This window comes from Xiphophorus couchianus, chromosome 11 (assembly GCF_001444195.1).
Source record: "Xiphophorus couchianus chromosome 11, X_couchianus-1.0, whole genome shotgun sequence".
Taxonomy (NCBI): Eukaryota; Metazoa; Chordata; class Actinopteri; order Cyprinodontiformes; family Poeciliidae; genus Xiphophorus; species Xiphophorus couchianus.
In genome coordinates this window covers 746,112-762,710 of record NC_040238.1, presented here as the reverse complement: position 1 = coordinate 762,710, position 16,599 = coordinate 746,112, and the positions used below count along the sequence as shown (strand labels likewise).

Genomic DNA, 16,599 nt, shown 5'->3' with positions numbered 1-16,599 from the left:
TCAGCTGTCCTCACCACTCTCTCTACACTTTGTCAGTCAGAGGTGTTAGATGCTCCTAACTGCTGGCCAGTATACTCTATTGTTCCTCTGTAGAAAGTGGTGAGGATGGAGGGAAGAGGCTTGATCTTCTCATCCGATGTAAAAAGTGCAGATGTTGCTGAGCTTTCTTTACCAGACCAGAGTTTTGAAGGGACCAGCTCAAAGTGTGAGTGATCTGTATCCCCAGGAATCTAATGTTTCTGACCTGGTCCAGGTCCAGGTCCTGAAATCAACAACAATTTATTCTGTTTAATTGACAATACACCATCATCTGGAGAAAGCAGGGAGCACTGTCAGGATTGTGGATAGCTTCAGTCCCTTTATCACAATTCAGTCTGATTTACTTTGCCAGAAACTTCAGAACACAGAAGTAGAGGCTTAACAATTGCCTGAATCAATAACTACCTGACAGACTGATTAAAATTCCAATTAGGTCATTCATTGTTTGCAACAAGATGCTGCAGATATTCATATATAAATCTGTTGTGGAGAGCGTAATCTTTTCTGCCATCATCTGTTGAGATAGCAGCATCAGAGCCAGGGAGTAAAAACAAGTCAACCAGCTGATGAAGAAGTCTGGTTCTGTTCCATAAACTGGTCTGGATACTCTAGAGATGAAGCAGGTGTGCAAAGAATGACTCTTCAGTGCAGAAGACGTCTTCATTATAATTCAGCAAAAAATATCTTCAGTCACAGGCTTTCTCAGGATCACAGCATCTGATTTCCTTTTGAGATTAAAATTTCACTTTTCAATGTAACTGAATTTGAACCAACTAGACGTTTTAATCATGAGAAACTTTATTTTTCGGAGGAGGGAAGGTGATCCACAGCAACATTTTACAATGGCAAATGCATAGAGGCCCACACCTGCCCACGACGTCAAGCAAATTATGGAGGGGTCTTCTGTTGCCCCTTCGTCTCTCTCCTCACTACTGTGGCATGCCAGGACAGGACAAGTAAAACAATAAACTAATGTAACAATAAAATAATGTAACAATCATTCCTATGAACTGGGCCCAGTGTTCCACATGTTCACATGTGTCTTTGTACCAACCCTACTGGTACCAACCCAGGAAAAATTAAAGTCATTTATTTTAGAAGAAGGTTTTTGTAAAGCTGTTTTCATTTTCTATTTGATCACAAACTAAAGAAGAAAAAAAAACAGATGTTTCAGCCATGCTAAGAGTATGTACTGTATGTGTGTGTTTTGTTTCTATCCTTTTTTATATGCCTGGAAAAATCTGGTCTCTAAGTGGAGCTCATTAATATTAGTAATGGCAGGTCCATTGTCTTGATTGCCTGACCTGAAGCCCCTGCAGCTCACAGTGGGAGACACATGTTCACCCCCACAATAACAGAGAAAAGGTCCCGTTCCACTGCTGCAATTACTAAAATTGCTTCCCAGCCTTTGAATTGAGAAATACATCTTAATTCACTCAAATGACATTTTAGTGACACAAGCTTGAGTCATACCAGATTATGGATTAAAGTAATCTCACATCTCACTGTATGCAGGCGTGTGTGTGTGTGTGTGTTTGCTTTGCTTGGTACCAATAAAGAAGGGATTTCAGAACAACAGTATTATTATTTTTGCTGATGCTATTACTTGGTAGTCATAAAAAAAGATTGGCAACCTGCTCCTGAAAATGATAGTCAAACTAATCTCTTGAGATTAGTGCTCACCAACTAAGCTCAGTCCAGTTTTCATTGTTCATTTTCCTTAAAGAGGAGGATTTTATTCTGGAGTAGATCTCTGTTAGCAAGCCTCCAGTAAGGAAAGGGCTTTATATTCCCCCTCCAGGCCTGTGCCAACCATGGGATTCCAGAAAGCAGGGTTTAGCAAAGTCTTGTCATGACATTTTCCATGCTGCTTCATGTCTTAAACTGGGCAGATTGAAAGAAATCTGTAACAGATTAAATAGTTAGAAAATCTGCATGCATGTCATATTACAAAGAACAGCAGACTATGTATTGTGAAGATGACTCTGTCAAACAAGAAAAAGTAAACTATATAAAGTGCTAAAGAACTTTACATTTTATACACATCATGTAGCAATTTTTGGATGTTTGTGTTTTGGCTTCCTTCATGTTTTAATCATTTCCTTTTGGTTTATTTTTTAGATCTTGCCATGTTTAGTTTTTTTCTGGATTCATTATTGTTTAGAGTGTTACCATATCAGCTCATTGCTTTGTGTTTAGTTTTCTAGTTTATTCTTGTTTAGTTCCTTGCACACGTTTTAGTTGGTATAAATATTTGGTAAATGCTCAATAGAAAGTAATAATTATTCTATTATTGTCAGGAGTTTTGTGTGAGTCTTAGTTCAGCTCCCTCTGTGTATTCTCTTCCCCTAAACTTTCTTGCTTCTCTCAGCCACACGTGTAAAAACATTTGTCTGATTAGTTCATTTGATTTCTTTGTCATTTTCTACCCCAGCACAATCAAATAAGTCCACCGGGTTTCATTGTTCACTGTTGTCCATCACTAGTTAATTTGAGACACCAAGTCTCAATTAGCTTTTCACGTTGTTTGGTGTCAAAGCTGTGGTTGTCTGGCTTGTCTTTGGTCAAGCCAGATGTACAACTTAGAGAATAAAAGCTATAAATAATCATCTTGATCTTGAAACTGGCAACAAGCTTCAAGATTAAATTCATGTGATTGTTTTAATGACTATCCCCAGAGCCCCAGGCCCGAAATAAATGAACTATAAAAGCTATTCTACTAGAAGAAAGAACTAACATATGGGTAATTAGATTTTTAAGTTGTTCTTAGCTTAAATATGAGATCAATTACAGATCACCTGCAGAGGTTGTAGATGTGAACTAATAATTATCCTTCCTGGAGGCAAAAGTACCTTTGATATAAGGAATAATAAAATACCACTAGTGCTTATTAGCAGATTTCACTGAAGAAAAGGGAAAACACAGCAAGACAAAAACTCCAATTGAACACAATCAAACATGTCATATCTACAAGTAAATTAATGCCATATTTTTGCATATTTCTTCAAAATTTTAGGTTGTACCCTTGTGATGGATTGGATCAAATGAATAAACAATATCGGTGTTGGGAAATAATGGCCTTTTCTTTGTATCGGTAGCTATTGATGAGTACCTAATGATATTCAATAATAAATCTGAGTGATTCATGATCAGGAGCCAAAAGCCAAACATTTTCAGTCTACTTGGATATTTGTTCTATAGATATCATCCTAATTACAGAGCAATGAATGAAAAATATCAATCTGAGTGTTGGTGTTCTCAGTCAGTGACTCAGAAATAATGAACATAAACAGCTTCTATTTAAATTGAAAGATGTGGAATTTCTTAATGCAATGTCCCAACCTTAAAACACCTAATTCAATAAACTGTCCTTAAGTTTATTTTTCTATTAAAAAGTTGAAAATGACAAATGATAGTCATGTTTTAATTTTTATATTTTTTTGAGTATATATATATAAAGTAATATTTTTTGAAGTGTTACTTTTTGCATTTAATGAAACAGTTAGCTATTAGTAGATCTACCACATATTGATTTAAAGTTAGTTACATTTTTACTAAAAGGGAAACAAACTGAACATTTGCAACACATTGTATGTTTAAACCTGTGCACTCACATGTATAGACTCTCCCAAATCGTTTTAATGTAGAGAGGCAGACAAGAAGGAATCAGTCTCCTTGGCACCTAATTCTCCCTTTAGCGTATTACAGAGATTACCATATTTGTCATGTGAATAAATGCCCGTCCTCCAAGCAGCAGCTAAACCTTCCTACACTTTCCAGCCTTACAGCAGGGTATCAACTGGCACTAACATTTTTGAACCCACATTTTCTGAGAGGATTTCCATGTGCAAAGCTAAAAGATGACATCCGAATGACAAAACTCTATTTGACTGGAAAGTGTAATTTCTGAAAAGAGTCCATGCAAATGCTTTCATTTCTGAGATTTGAAAGTGGGAGCAGAAGCCTAAGTATTGGTAGGAGGAGCAGAACTAGACATATACTTAAATTGAGAACAAAGAATGTTAGTACATGAAAGAAGGTCTGCTTCTTCTTTTGGTCTTCTCTCTGCAGGGATCACCACATCAAGTCATCCCTCCTAGCCAGAGTAAAGCTAGCGATGTGAGACCAACCTGGGCCTCTGACAATTTGCAGTATTGTTCTGAGTTCAAGAGACAGAACCAGGGAGTCAAAAAGCAGAAAGTGTGTACTAATGTAAACACTATTCCACATCAAAGTCTCATTTTGTCATGTTTTGGACTTTCAACTTATAATAAGGCCTTTTTATTGGCGAATATTATGCACTTTTTAACATATAGTTTGTCTTATAGTGATTGAAGGTCAATGTGGTAAGTGAGTGTTTGTGAATACATGGATGGTTCGTTTGGTGATGAAGTGAGAACAGCTCCTTGTCAGTCTGACACCTATCGTCATAACTTCATGACAGAATGACATTTAACACTTTGAATTACTAACAGTAAATGACCTTTATATGTATCCAAAGGACAGCTGAATTGATTGAAGTAAAATACATCCAAAAGGCGAATCCACACAAGTCTTTAGGCATCAGCACCCAGGTTAAACTTTTTTCATCTTCAGAAAACAGACTGCTAGTCTCCGTCAGGTTCTCATTTTTATAACAGATATATTGTATGATGAAATCAACAGTGTTTAAGAATGTTCAGACCTATTTTGTTGCAAATTAAAAGAATCACAAAACATTTTTATATACTTAATACCCACTATAGATTTTGGCCGGTGCATTTTCAAAACCAGCTGTCTTTGAAAGATATGTGCCCATGTTTTTGTGTGTATGGCTGAATTCAAAGACCTTACAGTGCATTTACAGCTTTTCTTTCTGTTTCATCCAGCAAGGTGCAGCTGGTCTTCCAAGGAGTACATGGAGCTGATACAGACTTGGCTCAATGGAGTTTGGTTTTGATGGTGTAAACAGACCACCTTTGGAAGGGAGATAAGTGTGTATGTGTGTGAAATCACATGTCATTGCTAGAATGCCCTGGAGACAGAGAATAAAGATGTCTCTGATAATTAATCCAATATAAATGAAACTCCATTTATAGATTTTAATGAAATCCTAATTGCCAGCGTAACACACTCTACTAGTTTTATAGAGACATAAGTAATTGGCAAGGGGACTTGAAATTATTTTATTCTAATATTTATTACACCCATTTGAATCCTTTGCAATGAAGTTTAAAATTAGATTCAGGGTGAAAATTATCTAACAAATGATATCATTTGAAAGAGCTAATTAGAAGGGAAAATATCCTCTGTCTGATAGAGGAGGTTTAACTGTCATAAAAAGACAAATGTAGGAAGTGATGTCAGTTGGAAATGTGTTCGCTGATTTACATGCAGAGAGAGAAGAACGTCTGCTTAACAGGCGAGTCATTTTGTCAAAGAAGAGGGTGGGTCATCCTACTAAAATTAACACTAAAATATGTCATTAGATCTTCAATATGGCAGCATCAAGCCATCTTCTATTTATCTTTGAACACTAATGTTTTGAATTCATGAGACCTTTGTGCTGTTTTGTTGGGGTCCTCTCACCTTCCTCCTCTGCAGGGTGTGATTGTCAGGTGCAGCTTCCAGCTGGTGTTCATTCGACCTCGTTAAGGAGCAGTATTTAAATGAGTGGATTTTCAAAGACAAAGATTGCTAACTACCATTCACAACAGCGTTTAGTGGACGCCTAAAGCGTTTCTTCCGGAAACTTACCTTTTGTATCCTTTCTTCATCAGCAGCTTTGACTCCTCAGCGAAAAGGCTCTGAGCTGGACAGAAGCCATGGTTTACAAGTAATCCATTTATCATGTTTCTTACACTAAGTTCATTGGCTTATTCAAACAATCATTTAATCCACATGTTTGTGTGAAAGAGATAGCTAAAAGACTCTGGAATTTGAAACAGTAACAAATCGGTGGCTGGATTCCCCATTGAGTTTTGCACCCTGGCAGTAGACTCAGGGTGAAATCAACCAGCCCTTAAAGGCCTTCCAAAATTCTCAACGAAAACATAATGGATGAACTTGCCTGTACACATGAATTAAGGGATATAGATGAATTTATCGATCTTGCCATTTGTTTAGACAACAGACTCAGAAAGAAACAGGCAGAAAGTTACCTGATCTTAGCCAGTCAGGTTAACTCAGGATCCCACTCTGTCACTTCAGCCCCATTATACTTCTCCTCCTCAACATGAGCGCATGCAAATAAACCGCACTCACTTGACACCTGATGAATGCCAGCACTGTTTGTCGTTTCGTCACTGTATTTATTATGGTTTGTCTTTGTTTACTTGGATGACATCTTAATTTTCTCCTTAAGATCTAGGAGAATAAAGGTCCATGTTAGAAAATGTCCTGCAAAAACTAATGGAGAATTGTCTTTTAGTAAAGGCCTAAAAGCGTGACTTCCATGTATATTCCATAACCTAGGTTTCATCTTTGAGGGTGGCCAGGTAAAGATCAATCTAGGAAAGGTCTGAGCAGTCCTTGAGTGGCCAGTTCTGAACTCCATGAAGCAACTCCAATGCTTCCTTGGGTTTGCAAACTTACCGGCAGTTAATCAGTAACTTTAGCAACCTTGCCTCTCCACTTACAGTTCTCACCTCCATCATGAAAACATTTGCTTAGACCTCTGATGCCAATCAAGTTGTCACTGAACTCAAACAAAGATTCTCACAGGTTCCTATTCTCTTTCACCCAGGTCCTGACTCTATTAATCCTTGAGGTTGATGCTTCAGACACTGATATTGGAGTAGTTATCTCCCAAAGGTCCTCAGAGGATAATAAACTATACCCATGTGCATTCTTTTCTAAACGTTTCACCTTCCAAGAGAGAAATTATAATATCGGTGACCAGTAATTTCTGGCCATAAAACTGTCCCCAGAAAAATGGGGACATTGGCTACATGTTCCTTTTATGAAAATGAAAAAAGACTCAACCCTAGACATGTTGTTGGACAATTTTTTTTCTCCAGGTTGAATCTTAACATCACTTACCATCCAGGTTCCAGAAACATAAAACCAGATACACTTTCCTGACAGTACTCTCCTGATGAAGTTGAAGAAACTTCTTAACTCATTCTTCCACCATCTTGTACTGTGGGAAGTTTCACCTGAGGTCTTGAGAAACTCAAAGAGCTACTGAGCATTAACCAGACTCTGGAGATGGTCTTCTCAACCATCATTTTGTCCCGTAAAAGTCACATCCAAAGTTCTCCAGTGGGCTCACTCTTCTCGGTACTCATGTCAACCTGGGGAGAGCCGGACTATGGGAGTCCTTCGTCGTTATTTCTGGTGACCATCCCTCACAAGAATACCGTAGACTTTATCTTGGCCTACACTGTCCGTATTGAGGACAGCACTTTCAGCACCCTCCTGCAGGATTACTTCAGCCTCTTTCTGTTCCTAGGCAACCCTGGTCCCACATCTCGCTTGACATCGTCACTGGTCTCCCTGCTTCTTAAAGTGAGACTGTTGTTCTAGCTATCATTGACAGGTTTTCTAAAGCCTGCCATTTCATCACCCTCAAACTCTCCTCAGCCTCTGAAACAGCCAGAGTCTTCTTCTCAAATGTCTTCAAGCATCACCGCATACCAAATGAGATCCTCTCTGACCACAGACTCCAATTTATTAATTTAGATTGATGATATTTAAAATGTCAATAAAAGTATTGGTATTGGCAATACGGGCCCTGAATTTGCTTCGTATCAGATCGATACCAAAATATGTAACATGTTGGTGCTGATGGTCGTTTTGAACTTCTATAAGTCGATTCAATATTTCTACATGTCTAACACCATTGAGTTGCTGTTGTGGAATTGGCAAGTGGAGTTACTATTTCTGTTAACAAGTTATTAAACAAGTGTACCAGAATAAAGTGTCTGGTGAGCTCATGTTCTCAGTCATGTGCAGTTCTGGGGAAGTAGGGGACATGTAGAAGACAAACAAAGTAGCCCTGGGCAGTTGTATTTTTGTGTTGCTTCATTAAAAGCAATGAATTGAAATTATACTGCTTGCAGTAAATTAGGTGATTAGCATTTTTTCATTTTATCAAAATTATAATTTTTTGCATTCCTTCTTAGGTTAATATTTTCAGGATGGGATTCATATGAAAATTAACTACAGGAGACGAGGATACACAAAACACACAAAGTTAAACTGCACATTGAGGGAAAAACAGTTTCCTGTTATTAGGAAATAAGATCTACAACAACAGATTATATCTGGCTGCTATCACAACTTGAGATTGACGATATATATATATATATGTATATGTACCAACAAAACTAAGTCATTTGAATGACATTAGTTTTATTGGTAATGCAATCCTTATTTAATTAAAGTCAAATTAAGACTGTTGCTGGTATTCAATCAAGCTGCTCACTGTTTACCAAAAAGAATATTTGTAGTAACAGTTATAGAAATTAATAAAAGAGTTTACAAATCACCTTTCTATCACTTCATGTTTCATCTTTCAGTTGCCTTTCTGAATGCTGCTTTATTGTGAGACAGCAGACAGCCTAAAATCTACCATCTGCTTGCAGATTCTCCCTTTTAACTCAACTGAACAGTCAATGAGAATTACTTTGTTTTGAAATGCTCAGGCTCCAGGAAGATAAATGAAGAGCAAATTGGGCTGTTTCAGTTGGGCTTTGTTCTGGATGTCCCAAGCATCTCAATGCTCTTCACCGTCCTGACTAAAACTGCATCTCATCAGTTTAGTGAGCCCTCCAGGCCCTCCAGGTCAGACAGAACCCTGCTCAGTCAAGTCTTACAAGCTTATGCATGACTCTGTCTCATGCAGACTGGATTACTATAGAGCACTTTGCCTGACCGCTCTCACAAATCAATAGCAGACTTGTGCCTGTTCAAATGCACAAGCCTACATCTGTTGTAGAATTAAGAAAAGTAAAGACATCCTTCCTGCCTGAGTGTCCTTTTGCTAAATCTCATTTTAAAATTTAATGAGTCATGCTACTCTGGTACCTGACTGCCTCTTGGACCTTGATTGAAAGCTCAAAAGGGTCTCTAAAGCTCATTTTCCTTTTCTGTAATATAAATGTGAACATTGAACGATTTTGAAAATAGCTTAACTGCAGCACCAAATCAGCCTATTCCTAACTGTTTAGCTGGAACATTGGCTCTGCATAACTTCAAGAGATATTTTAAAAATGTATGAATAAATTCTCTGACAATTCAAGGAAAAAAGAACAAAAGTAATTTAAATTATTTATTATCGTCAGTGGGCATATTTATTTGTTCTGGAAAATTGGGATTTTGTTAAAAATTTTGCTATTTTTAAATAAAAAAGAGTGTAAAGTTAACACAAATAAGTTAAAACACAAAAATCGAGGGTGTTCTTTAAGTTTTTTAATCAAATAAAAAAAGTTGTGTAACCAGGAATCTGTAATCATGTTGATTCCATTTGTTTTGCTGTTTCCTAAAGTAATAAGATAGATACACCAACATCTACGTGTTCATCAATTCACAAATAAACAGAGCATGTCTTTAATATGGTTCATGGTTCGGTGAACACTGGGCTCCACACAACCTCCCTGACCACACTCATATGAGACAACCATTCCAGGAAACCCAAGTGATGAGCTAAATAATTGATCAGCAAGCCTCCCAGCTGTCTGAGGTTTTTCTGTTTGCCTCTTTGTCTGACTGCTACTTTGTTTGTAAGCCTTTACTAAATCCCCCCCCCCTGCTGCTTTAGTTTCTCTTCTACTGCAAGAAAAGAATTGCTTTTGCTTTGCAGTAACAAAGGAAAAGAGGCTGACCACCATACACAATGCAGTTGTGCTTATTTGGATGGTTTGGTGTTGAATTAGTCATATTTGATGCAGGAATGTTGTATTTCCAATGACTAGGAAGGTTTTTAGTCAACTTAATGCCAATAAAAAATAAACATGTATTTGTAAGTGATCAATTGTAAAAGCATATTTGTAATACCAATTATTTCTCCCTTCACTCCCTAAGGTGTAACTAATCTCTGAAAGCCAAACCTTGCTTCAGGCAAATTTAGAAAAATTCCAGCATAGTGGGCGGAGTCAAGTGACACAATGTGGGGATAAGCAGAGAGGGAGAGTGGGGCTGTGATCAGGATCAAAGAACTACTGTGGTCAACTTGTCCACTTTGTCGCTATATTTATCAATTTCTCAAACTCCTCTGGTGACTTTTTTCAGAACATCTAGTGATAAACCCAGTGACTGTTGTTCTGTGTTGTTAAGACTTTTCTGGTGACAACGCTCTGCAGAGCCAGCAGGGAGAGCAGCCATTAGCTTCTCTCACTTCCTCAGCACTGCAGCCAGTCAGTCATTCAACACCAAACCTTCACCAATAGTCAGAGCAGAGCAGACCCATTCCACTCCCTGTCCACATTGCAAATATATCACACATTCATAAAGAGTACTTAACAGTATCGATCAATGCTCACCAGTTGCCATAGCAGCCCTCACTATTCCAACGCGTGACTGGCCACCAGGCGTGCCGGAGGGGAGCGCTGTGCTTTTCTTCCCTGAAGTGAAGAAGTTGTACCAAGCCATACGTCTGCAACTAATAGAATAATTCAACTGACTAAAATCTGTTTGACGAAAGAGATCATATACATTTGTAGGCCAAATAAGGCTGAACTAAAAGAATTGCACAAAAAATATCAAAATTTGCACAGAAACATAAAGATAATGCCTAAATAACCTATTTGAACAGGTTATCAGCAAAAGTGTTGATCAAGTAACCTGTTGTTTTTAACTGGTAAAATACTAAAGTGCTGGGTGATACTTCCTGTAAGTATAAAAAGTGTAGGATTTAGATCAGAAAGCCCATGTAGGATGGTCCAGGAATTTTTCTGCTAGAGATAGTACTGAGACAGGCTTTGTTAACTGCAGTATTGTTCTGCTTTAACACCAACTCATCAATCACTGACAAGGCTGCATCTCATAGCTGTCCACAGTTTTTCTCCACTCAACCCGAAGCTCCATTCCACTGAAGAAAAAAGTTCCCCTAATTACGATGTAGCATCATCCCTGGTGGTGCTTAAACAACATCTCCAGTAGGACCTTCCTGTCATGCCAGTAAAAAAGGAAAACATGAGGACTATCCAGATCTGGTGTTTTTTCCAGTCATTAAACAAAGGTTGCTTCCACCCACCTGTGTCTCATGAAAAACAGTGCGAGGAAAACTGGCCTTTGAAGATGTTTTTTTCTTTAAGTTCTTCTTGCATCAAGAGGGTTTTAATTAAGGTAGGCAAGTGATAGGTATTTTCTCAACCTATATAAAAAGAACCACAGACAACGTTACTTAGTTTCAACCAAATTCTTGCACGAATTGAGAAGGCACATAGGATCAGCTCCTACAAGCTGATCTCCTTCCATTCTGCCATCCTGTTGCAGAACTTGTCTTTTTATTAGCAGAGAAAGGAAGTGAATGGAATGTGGGAGAGTGATCTTAACTAAAAAAAGGGTACCCTGATAACAAGGAAGGGAAAACAGAAACTAAATTCTACACAGAGAGACAATTCTACACATTAGAGGCAACTAAGGAGTATCTCAGGAAGTTCTCCTAAAGAAGTACCTGCGAAAATATGCTTGAGGTGAAGGAAAGGTCAGTCATGTCTTACACACAGTTTAACAAGTTTCTCCTCTCTGGGGTGAGAACACTAAACCTGTAAATAAAAACTACTAATGTAAGAAAGATAACAAAACATAATAATTCTAACAGCAAGGTTTGGCAAGTGTTCCTGTGAATGAGGATCACTTCCTTACTGTGTTCCTCATTCACAGCTAAGGCACCTTGTAAGAGGTCTTATACATATTAACAATCCTGTCACATTCAGGGCAGGATTGTATTGTAACCAAATCTGGGAGAGTTATGACAGAAAATTAAAGAATAATCAGGATTATGTGCATACTTTTTAAGGCTGTCAACTGATTGACAGCATGTTGTGTTCAAAAGCAGTTCAGTAATTTGTCTTCTTTATTTTACACTTGCTCTTGTTTCTTCTAGTTGTATTTTGAACCTCAACTTAAAGCATGGCGGGCATCAACCAATAGAAAGCGTTAATTATTGTAACCTTTTGGACAATCTTTAGATTTTGTTTGTACACAATGTGCTGGTTGAGCATTCCCAAACCGCATTAAACATGCTCTAATCTTCTGTGGTGAGATCCTGGTGGTTCCTAATCAGCATATCTGGGTTCTGGGTCTGTGTGAAGGTGCCTGGTTGCAGTATTGGCAGTTTAAGAACGAGGTGGTGCAACCACACTGGCATGGCCAGACTGAAGAATTTAAAAGGAAGGTTCTTCTCATGTTCACACCTGTTTGACCATTTCACACTGCTATGGCTCTGCTTAACCAAATAATGTCACCAAATAACTGAAATTATGATCAGAACCACAATCACCACACAATAATATGTAACCACTGTCAAGAAAATCCGAGCTCATCCCGCTTCCCCATGCTGGAGATTTATGTTTAACAGTAATAATAAATAAAGTTATCTTTAAAATGAATCACTCAAGTGACATCAAGGCCCAACAGTAGACTTAAGTGTCAATAAAATAAATCTGGTTGTGTGTGTTGTTTTTGTCTCATGCAAACTTTGCTTTAATTCTACTTTTTTCTATCTAATCATAAGAAATCATAGTCAGTCAGAGAGAGTCATTAAACAGGAAAAGCAGGTTTCCTGGAAAAAGAGGAAGTAAGTTTCCAGCCTGCAGATTTATAAAAATAGCTGAGACTATTCCTAGTTTTAAAAAATGAAATCTAAACATTTTGAGTAATTTGATATGATTCAAAGTAAAATACTTATATTAATATGATTTACTTGTAATAATACTTACACTTATATTTGTGGGAACACTTACAAGAAAAACAAGTAACTGTAACTTTGGTATCAAATAATTAGAATAATAGATTATTCTTGGTTTCTTTTCAGAAAACATCTGAAATAACTCACATTAAGATTATAATAAGAATAATTAATAAGTTATGGTTATAAAATTATAAATGAATGCTAAATCAGAGAAGCTAAAGAAAATAAATGTGATATAAATGTGATTTTGACATTGAACTTGAAATGGTGTAAAAGGTGTAACTGTAATTAAACATCACTGATATGTTGGAGGTAGATGGTAGGTGAAAGGTGACAGGCTAAGGGAAAAAGGGGAACTAACAGGAGAGCAGAGATGATCAGCACCTTATATGGAAACAGGAGGTTGAGCAACCCTGAGACATTGGCACAGACATCATGACATGATGTCTATTAAGACAGTGACGGATATGAGATCATCTGTCTAAGCAGACAGATGAACCCTATATAAGGTGGGTGCAAAAGAGGAACCTTTCGTTGGATCCTCCGGGCAGCTTCAAGCCAAGATCGAGATGGACAAAGAACTCTGCAGCTGAAGAAGAGCCGGGGCCACGGAGCCGGAGACTGTCCTGCACATGGAGACCAACCCGTCCGGCCCACAATCTGTGGCTTCGAATCGCACTTCTCTCATCGGCTGGGTTCAGACCCCAAAGACAAAGAAGAAGAACTGGTGCCTTTTTTCCTGCCAGCACCAAGTCCTGTGTGACCTCACCATCCCTGCGGAGAAGAAGCTCATCAGACCTACAGAGATCCCTGCCTTCGTCGATCGTCTTCCTCCTCCTGCTGCAGCACCTTCTTCATCATCAAGCCAGGTCTGGGGTTCGAAACACCAAACTCCGTCCGTCTCTCTCAAAGGTTCCCTTTTTTAGTTCTCAGTATCAGCAGTAGGGAAAGATAGACTAGATGACTGATTTTACTTATTTGATTATTTCTGCTACTGAATTAAGCTGTACTGACCCTTGCAAAAATGCCTTACTAATAAAATATTTAGCATAAAGAAAATCTAAAAGATGTTGTGGACATTCAGTTAATGAGTCACCTTAAAGTTCTTTGATGGTTGTAAAATAGCTGTGATGTTTGATTCTGGAGAGGAAAAAGTGGAAAATGTTTTTAGGTTGCTGGTAGCCCATATGTAAAACAACATTCTTGGGACTTGCCCGAGTCACTAAAACCTACCTGGTTCAATAACAAATGCACGTTGTAAAATAGAGAACGAGCGACCGTTAACAGGTGTGCTCTGTGAAACTAGTTGGCTGTAGGCTGCTCAGTCTGGCTAATTCACAGGGGGAAGAAGGGTGGGACACCTGGATGTAGGCCGTCAGATAACCAGGCGAATCGTTTCTCGAAACCAGCTTAAACAGAGTTTGCTTCAGTTCTGGACAGGGTAAATCCCAGCAGATTTAGGAAACTCAATTAACCCGTTAGAAGGAGAGCTGGTAGCACATCTCCCCTCTCAGAAGAGGAAGTACGAGAGTGAGAGAGTAGAGACAGAAAGGAGGGGAGGGGGGGTGTTGCGCAACAACACCACAATTACTTCCCTTGTAATGGTTACATGTAGAGATTGGGATGCATTCACCTAACCATACCAAAACACTGATTGCTAGAAAACCAGAAGTGTAAATTTCTCAGAACAAAATGGGAGCAAATGGGATTTGTAGCAAGATCTTACAATAATTACAACTTGACTCAAAAAGAAAAGAAAAAACAATTGTAGCTGTTTTTTTATTCCATCTCTTTCAAGTAGAGGTAGGAGGAATGACATGGACATTTATTTTGTTCTCTGTCTGCTCTCATGTAAATTATTGTGTTTTCTAAATTGACTTTGTGTTCTGCTAATCTGGATTTGTAGCTTTAATCCAGATTGACCTGTGTTAACTGAAAGCAGTACATCTTCATTTGATGTCACACATCCAGGAACTTTGTAGTTGACAGCCATGTTGGTAGGCAGAATCACCTTAGACACGACTGAGTAAGTTTGACTATCAACAAATATTTTTTAGTTTGAGTTTTATCAAAGTTCGCAATGATTATTTTACTGTTGACCCACATCATAGTTTAAAACACAGTGATTGACCAAATGTATGTAAACTTTTGAATTCAAGGAAAGTTTCAAAAAATCTCTAAAATTGTTCTTTGTATGTTTTCTGGCCTGTAGCAAATAGAAATGATTGAGGACATTGTTACTGAGCTGAAGCAAGAGAGGCTTAATGTGATTTAATTTCAGTGAGAAAATAAATTGTTTGTGTCTATTTGTTCAGTGTATGTAAATATCTGGTTTCAGGTGCATTCTTGGAAAATGAGAACTACAAAGGTCAGTGATAGGTATTTTCCTTTCGAACCTAAATAAAAGAAAGAACCACAGACAACGTATATGAATTTTACGTGGAGCTTTTGCAAAACGGAAGGCTCTGCCAAACTTCTCCTCCGAGCAGTTCTACAGAGCGTTCTGATCTGCTCTCACATGAGCTCCTGTTTTTATTGTCAAAGAAGAACAGGCAAGGGGGCAGTCAGGAAAACAATAGAGGTCGTAAAGCTTCTAACCCAAACATCTAACAACCCAGTTCCAGATGTGATATCTGATCAAAGGTCTGAGCCCGGTTCAAATCTCGGTCAGTACTGTCAATAAAACAAAATACGACTGTTCACAGGTAGTTACTAAATTAGGAGGTGCGTAAAGTTGAACCGACAGCAGTGACCTCCATACACACGTAAGGAAGAGAACACTTTAAACAGAAAATCACAATGATCTATAGGTGTCAGGTCTAAATACCTATTAGAGACAATTTTACACAAACACAGGAAAGACAAGAGAGTTAGATTCTTTGTTTCTCGCGAGGAGAACGGACAGAGATGTGCTTTCAGTTACAAATCTCCAACCGCTCTGAAAACACATCTCCCGCTCCTCTGTTTTATTGATTTTAGGAACCCTGCCACACGGGGCGCTGCAACTCTAGGGGGTGGGGTCAAAGCATTTTAGTTGCAGTGCTACAAGACAATCACTAAACTAAACACATGGTATCTACAATCTAAATCCTTCTTGCTCCAAGCACGGCGTCGAATGGGACACGTTGTATAGCTTCAAAGCCTCCAAGCACGGCGTAGAATGGGACACGTTGTATAGCTTCAAAGCAACGGCTTTGTATCACAAAGAACAAAGCAGAGTTTCCTCCAGGGTTGTAAAACTCAGCTTGGAACAACTAACACTTCCATCTCTCAGGGAGGCCTGCTATAAATATCTGTCACCTCCCTCTTCCAAGGAGGGATTAGGAAGAAATCAGAATTAATGAACAAACAGAAACATTATCTAAATGTAACTACAAGGCTACATAATACAACAAATATTTGATAATACTAATAATACAATTTACCCAACAATAGGCTGAATGTGAACTAAAGTAAGAATAAAATGATAATACCAAAAAATCTCTAACAGTCAGGATGTTGAAACACAAACCTCATCCAAAACCAATTAACTTTTAGTTGCAAATCTCAAAGTGGCTCAGCACTCAAATTTTGAGAGATATTTGGAATAACTAAAACAAACAGAATTATTAATAATTGTTAATTATTGATACTCACATTCATAAGTCAAAACAATGTTTCTTTTCTATATAGCAGTGATAACAAGCATGTTAAGCTGATTTGAGAATGTTTTGCCATATGCA

The 16,599-nt window shown here is 38.1% G+C and overlaps 1 long non-coding RNA gene across 1 annotated transcript; it reads left to right on the top strand.

The window, feature by feature from the left end:
- Positions 1–15,496: 15,496 nt before the first annotated feature.
- Positions 15,497–16,344, top strand: LOC114153668 (uncharacterized). The gene is made up of 2 exons (XR_003597375.1): positions 15,497–15,687; positions 16,313–16,344. It is a non-coding gene; the product is annotated as an uncharacterized LOC114153668 (long non-coding RNA).
- The last annotated feature ends 255 nt before the right edge of the window (positions 16,345–16,599 follow it).